The 7,355-nt window shown below is 39.2% G+C and overlaps 1 pseudogene; it reads right to left on the bottom strand.

Moving 5' to 3' along the window:
• Positions 1–215: 215 nt before the first annotated feature.
• On the bottom strand, positions 216–4,597 carry LOC129010073 (small ribosomal subunit protein eS4, X isoform-like; annotated as a pseudogene).
• Between the last annotated feature and the right edge of the window lie 2,758 nt (positions 4,598–7,355).

Raw genomic sequence — 7,355 nt, 5'->3', positions numbered from 1 at the left:
CTGCACCTTTCTAGTTGAGTGACCTTGGGTAAGTGACCCAGCCTATCTCATCATCTAAGTAAGGAGGATAATGAGGTGTCTGTTTTATCGTTCAGCTGCATGTGAACTGCTCAGTACAGCGTCTGGTATGTAGGAAACTTTCAATATTTTTTTTCTTCATGCTGTATTAACTTAAATTAAGTACTAAGATCTCTCTAACATGTCTAGAGACCATTTCACCCACTGCTCTATTTGGCCATCAGTTTTGTCTCTCTTCAGCAATGGCGAGGTGGACGCCCTTTCATTGGGAAGAGAAATCCATGGTTTGTTGCCATTGTCAAAAACAAAAATGTTCGAGAGCTGGGTGGCAAAGCTGTTTCCATTGGCATCTTTCACATTCACCACATCAAAAGATCTAGAATGTTTCTCTCGGTTCATGATCACACCAATTCTTCCCAAGGTAGCATCTCCAGTCACAGGATACCAGTGTCAACAAGTTACCAGTGTTGAACTTGATGCAATCTGTAATCTTGCCTGTCTCCAAATCAATTTGAATGGTGTCATTTACCTTGATGAGTGGATCTGAGTAGCAGATGGTGTGATCATCGTGAATCACCAGATGAGGGATTCCTTTTGTGACCACAGATATTTTTCTCACTTTGCACAACTTGTACTTGGCCTCCTCAGGTATGGTATGATGAACACCAAAGTGACCTTTGGTGTCATACAACAGACAAAAATTCTCTTCAGTCTTATCAATGCTGATGACATTCATGAATCCAGCAGGATAGGTTATATCAGTTCAGACCTTGCCATTGATCTTAATGAACCACTGCATGCAAATCTTTCTTTTTTATCCAACTTTTATTTCAGTTCAGGGGTACATGTGCAGGATGTGCAGGTTTGTTACACAGGTAAACATGTGCCATGGTGATTTGCTGTACAGATCATCTCATTACCTAAGTATTAAGCCAGCATCCATTAGCTATTCTTCCTGAAGCTCTCCTTTCTCTCATCCTGCAACTTCCAACAGGCTCCAGTGTATGTCCATGTGTTCTCATCATTTAACTCCCACTTATAAGTGAGAACATGCAGTGTTTGGTTTTCTGTTTCTGCATTAGTTTGCTGAGAATGATGGCTTCCAGTGCCATCCATGCTCCTGCAAAAGACATGATCTCATTCCTTTTTATGGCTGCATAGTATTCCATGGTGTATATGTACCATATTTTCTTTACCCAGTCTATTATTGATGGGCATTTAGGTTGATTCCATGCCTTTACTATTGTGAATAGTCCTGCAATGAACATATGTGTTAATGTACCTTTATAATAGAATGATTCATATTCCTTTGGGTATATATCCAGTAATGGGATTGCTGCATCAAGTGGTATTTCTGCCTCTAGGTCTTTGAGGAATCGTGACACTGTCTTCCACAATGGTTGAACTAATTTACATTCCCACCAACAGTGTAAATGTGTTCCTTTTTCCCCACAACCTTGCCAGTATCTGGTGTTTTTTGACTTTTTAATTAGCCATTCTGACTGCTGTGAGATGGTATCTCACTGTGGTTTTGATTTGCATTTCTCTGATGATCAGTGATGTTGAGCTTTTTTTCATATGTTTGTTTGCCACATGTATGTCTTCTTTTGAGAAGTGTCTCTTCATGTCCTTTCCTCACTTTTTAATGGGGTTGTTTCTTTTTCTTGTAAATTTGTTTAAGGATTTTATTTTATAATACTCTAAGTTCTAGGGTACATGTGCACAATGTGCAGGTTTGTTACATATGTATACATGTGCTGTGTTGGTTTGCTGCCCCCATTAACTCATCATTTACATTAGGTATTTCTCCTAATGCTAACCCTCCCCCACTCCCCCACCCCACAACAGGCCCTGGTGTGTAGTGTTCCCCACCCTGTGTCCAAGTGTTCTTATTGTTCATTTCCCACCTATGAGTGAGAACATGCAGTGTTTGGTTTTCTGTCCTTGCGATAGTTTGCTGAGAATGATGGTTTCCAGCTTTATCCATGTCCCTACAAAGGAAATAAACTCATCCTTTTTTATGGCTGCAGAGTATTCCATGGTGTATATATGCCACATTTTCTTTATCCAGTCTATCATTGACGGACATTTGGGTTGGTTCCAAGTCTTTGCTATTGTGAAGAGTGCCACAATAAACATACGTGTGCATGCATCTTTATAGTGGCATGATTTATAATCCTTTGGGTATATACCCATTAATGGGATCGCTGTGTCAAATGGTATTTCCAGTTCTAGATCCTTGAGGAATCGCCACACTGTCTTCCACAATGGTTGAACTAGTTTACAGTCCCACCAACAGTGTAAAAGCATTCCTATTTCTCCACATCCTCTCCAGCACCTGTTGTTTCCTGACTTTTTAATGATCACCATTCTAACTGATGTGAGATGGTATTTCATTGTGGTTTTGATTTGCGTTTTTCTGATGGCCAGAGATGATGAGCATTTTTTCATTTGTCTGTTGGCTGCATAAATGTCTTCTTTTGAAAAGTGTCTGTTCATATCCTTTGCCAACTTTTTGGTGGGGTTGTTTGATTTTTTGTTGTAAATTTGTTTAAGTTCTTTGTAGATACTGGATATTAGCCCTTTGTCAGATGGGTAGATTGCAAAAATTTTCTCCCATTCTGTAGGTTGCCTGTTCATTCTGATGGTAGTTTCTTTTGCTGTGCAGAAACTCTTTAGTTTAATTAGATCCCATTTGTCTATTTTGGCTTTTGTTGCCATTGCTTTTGGTGTTTTAGACATGAAGTCCTTGCCCGTGCCTATGTCCTGAATGGTATTGCCTAGGTTTTCTTCTAGGGTTTTTATGGTTTTAGATCTAACATTTAAGTCTTTAATCCATCTTGAATTAATGTTTGTATAAGTTGTAAGGAAGGGATCTAGTTTCAGCTTTCTACATATGGCTAGCCAGTTTTCCCAGCACCATTTATTAAATAGGGAATCCTTTCCTCACTTCTTGTTTTTGTCAGGTTTGTCAAAGATCAGATAGTTGTAAATTTGTGGTGTTATTTCTGAGGCCTCTGTTCTGTTCCATTGGTCTAGAATAATCAATGAATAAGGTATTCCTGTATTCATTGATTTTTGGAGGGGTTTTTTTGTGTGTATGTGTCTCTATCTCTTTCAGTTCTGCTCTGATCTTAGTTATTTCTTGCCTTCTGCTAGCTTTTGAATTTGTTTGCTCTTGCTTCTCTAGTTTTTTTAATTGTGAAGTTAGGGTGTTGATTTTAGATCTTTTCTGCTTTCTGTTGTGGCCATTTAGTGCTATAAATTTCCCTCTACATACCGCTTTAAATGTATCCCAGAGATACTGGTACATTGTGTCTTTGTTCTCATTGGTTTCAAAGAACATCTTTATTTCTGCCTTCATTTCGTTTTTTTTTTTTCTTTTTGACAGAGTCTCACTCTGTCACCCAGGCTGGAGTGCAGTGGCACAATCTCTGCTCACTCACTGCAAGCTCCACCTCCTGGGTTTACACCATTCTCCTGCCTCAGCCTCCCGAGTAGCTGGGACTACACGCCTGGCTCATTGTTTTTGTATTTGCAGTAGAGATGGCATTTCATCATGTTAGCCAGGATGGTTTCGATCTCCTGACCTCGTGATCCACCCACCTCGGCCTCTCAAAGTGCTGGGATTACAGGCATGAGCCACCATGCTTGGCCTCATTGCATTATTTACCCAGTAGTCATTCAGGAGCTGGTTGTTCAGTTTCCATGTAGTTGTGCAATTTTGAGTGAGTTTCTTAATCCTGAGTACTAATTTGATTGCACTGTGGTCTGAAAGACAGTTTGTTGTGATTTCTGTTCTTTTACATTTGCTGAGGAGTGCTTTACTTCCAACTATGTGGTCAATTTTGGAATAAGTGTGATGTGGTGCTGAGAAGAATGTATATTCTGTTGATTTGGGGTGGAGAGTTCTGTAGATGTTTATTAGGTCTGCTTGGTGCAGAGCTGAGTTCAAGTCCTGAATATCCTTGTTAACATTCTGTCTTGTTGATCTGTCTAATACTGACAGTGGGGTGTTAAAGTCTCCCATTATTATTGTGTGGGAATCTCAGTCTCCTTTTAGGTCTCTAAGGACTTGCTTTATGAATCTGGGTGCTCCTGTATTGGGTGCATATATATTTAGGATAGTTAGCCCTTCTTGTTGAATTGATCCCTTTACCATTATGTAATGACCTTCTTTGTCTCTTTCGTTCTTTGTTGGCTTAAAGTCTGTTTTATCAGAGACTAGGATTGCAACCCCTGTTTTTTTTTTTTGCTTTCCATTTTCTTGGTAGATCTTCCTCTATCCCTTTATTTTGAGCCTATATGTGTCTCTGTATGTGAGGTGGGTCTCTTGAATGCAGCATACTGATGGGTCTTGACTCTGTATCCAATTTGCCAATCTGTGTCTTTTAATTGGAGCATTGTCAGGGTGTGTGTATGTAAGTCTCTTCCTTAGGAAAAGTGATGACGGGGAGAGACTGTTTCAGCTTATGGGGACTAGTAAATGGACAAGAAGCAAACACACCAGTCAGTTTATCCAGAATCCCATGGTTGGAGCTGCAACCAACGTCAGATGCTTCTTGGGTCCATAAGCCATGGTTGTTGTTGGCATAGAAAGAGTCAATAGACGTTAACTATCATTATTTCTTTTTTTTTCATTTATTTATTTGCCAACTATTATTGGGTTTGTATTATATGTCAATTCCTTTGCTAGAAACTGGGGATTAAATGGTAAGCCAAAACAAACAGGTTCTTGCTCTTATGAAGCTTATTGTTGAGGAGGTGTGAAAGGCACAAATTAAATAACCACAAAATATATTGCATGTTTGTGGTTGTCATAAAGAAAGCTACATGGAGCTATAACATATAACTGAGGGATTTGACCCCTTCTGGATCCCAAGGGGTCCGTGGAAGATGCTACTCATGTGCTGAGAAACTTCTTGGATCTTTGCCTTGTGATAGCTCTTCCTTTACCTTCAACATTAAAAAATAGTCACCATTGTTCCTGGAGTTAGGTACCATAGGTTCCAACTGTTACATCTTAAAAAATAACTTGTACATGTTACAACAAAAGGATGAAATAAATGAGTCATCTTCTTTTAAATTTCTATATCTCCCTCTGGTCAGAATTTACCTTTGCTATTTTCTAGTTTTTTATTGTTCCGTTAGAGAATATAAACTATGCCACTGCGTTACAGTGCCTCAAGTATTAAAAAGAGGTTGTTCTTGGATCTTATTGAGATAGAGGATCAGCAGGACTTATTTCTTAATTCCAACAGGATGAAGTGAAGAAACTGGCAAGAACCAGCAGATGGCATTAAAAGATATCCATAGCTGCCCTTATTGTCCATTAGCAGAAGACACTCCCACCCAATGCCATGCCAGTTTACAAATGCCATGGCATTTGTAACATAGAAGTTACCACCCCTTTCCATGGCAATGACCCAGAAGTTATTTCCCCTTTCCTAAAAAGTTCTAAATAACCCACCCATCAATTTGCATTAGCTTACCCCTTAATTTGCATGTAACTGAAAGTAGGTATAAGTGGGTATAAATACAGTTGCCAGCAGCCCATATGTTGCCAATTCTGGGTGCACAGCCTGTGAGTTAGCCCTGCCCTGCAAAGAACAGTAGCATTCAAAAAATATTGCTGTTTAATAGCACTGGTTTGCCCTTGAATTCTTTCCTAGGCAAAGCCAAGAACCCTCCTGAGTTAAGCCCTACTTTCGAGACTTGCTTGTCCTGCATCATTATACCCACTTATCAACCTGTTTATAAAAGATAGAGTCAGGTATTAGAAAAACTGAGGATATATTTTTTATTTGAATGCAGCTGCCAGGTGATATCTGTAGAAAATGACTATTTAGCAATAGTCATCTCTCCTTTTTCTAAGGTGAATAAGGTTGGGGAGAAGTTTGCACTCCTCAGCCATTTAAATAAATGAGGAAACCTCATTAGCACAGGGCTAAGCAAACAATGAAATAAATATAGGATTGTTACTTAATATTATATTTGATATAAAATAGAGACTTCTCAAGAAATCCTTGGCCTGACCTTTCTCAATGGTCTGATTTTTTTTATACTTTCAGAAAAGAATCAATCCATGTCTGGGGCCTGTGGCAGGGACTGTTAGCTGTCCTCTGAAATTGATTTCCCCTTTCTTTCTTAGAATAAAGCTAGACTACATTTAATAGCCTCTTTTGCAGTTAGGTGAAGCCATGTGACTAAGCTTGAGGCCAAGGAAGAGACCAGAGTGATGGATGTTCTTCTAGGCCTGGCACATAAAATACCTCAAATTGCTCTTCCATGCTCTCTCTGCTTTTTGGCTGAACAGGAACACAAGCCCCAGGGTGAATCTGGAAGCCACATATTTTGAAGATGGGAGAGCCTCCGTAAGTCTGAGTCCTCATATAAATATATGGAGCAGACCTTTCCTCCCCATTCCAACAGGAAACACCTCTCTGAGACTTTTATGATAGAAAGAAATGTATTTCCTGTTCCTAAAACTATTAAATTTGGGGAACCTCTTTGTTAACTATGGCACAATTGCACTACTTAATATAGAGCCTGATGAAAACAAAGGACACATTCATGATTATGGTATTATGTCAAAATACTGGTGAAGTCAGAGTATTCTCTCAGAGGAAATGATGTTTGAGTTCTTAATAATTGCTATTATTGCTATTGATATAGTAGTTCTGAAATATTTATGTGCTCACACAGAGTACTGCATTGCCAAATTAGATTCAAAGGACTCAGACATCTTACCTGGTATCAATATTTGCTACAAAATTATGAAGATGAAGGCCCAGAAAAGGCTCAGAGAAAGCAGAGAGAGGTTTGGAACATCAAGTGTGCTTCTCAGAATCCTTTCTTTCCACCTTGGACATACCCCTGGCCCAGAACAGATGAGGTCTTTAAGTGTGGGTAACTGTCTCCTCACATAGTGGCAAGTGCTGCAATTACAAAACATCTTTTCTCTCTACCCCAGGGAATTGCATAGCTTACATGACATCCCTCAGGGAGTTACACCTCCTAGAACCTGGGTCCTATTTACTGTAGGTTATCAATCCATTGATATCAGGGATATTAATGAAATATAAGGGCATTTCAGAGAGAAAATCTCTTCTTTCTAATATATGTTAATCGTCTATTTACCCAGAGGTTCACTTGCCAAAAGGTTTAAACTGACTGGGTCCCCCGTTTCTTCCCTTTTCCTCAGGGATATTTCCTCATGAAGGAGGTGAATGTATCCCATCCCAGCTCTTTTAATTCCTTCTTTGCTATTTTATAGCTCTATTATGAGAAAAATGGATAGATCAAAGGTATTTTATATGCATCACCAATGACTAATC

Source organism: Pongo pygmaeus, chromosome 10, assembly GCF_028885625.2.
Source record: "Pongo pygmaeus isolate AG05252 chromosome 10, NHGRI_mPonPyg2-v2.0_pri, whole genome shotgun sequence".
NCBI classification, from domain to species: Eukaryota; Metazoa; Chordata; class Mammalia; order Primates; family Hominidae; genus Pongo; species Pongo pygmaeus.
The sequence above is the reverse complement of the archived record's forward strand: the minus strand, read 5'-3'. Positions and strand labels throughout refer to the sequence as shown.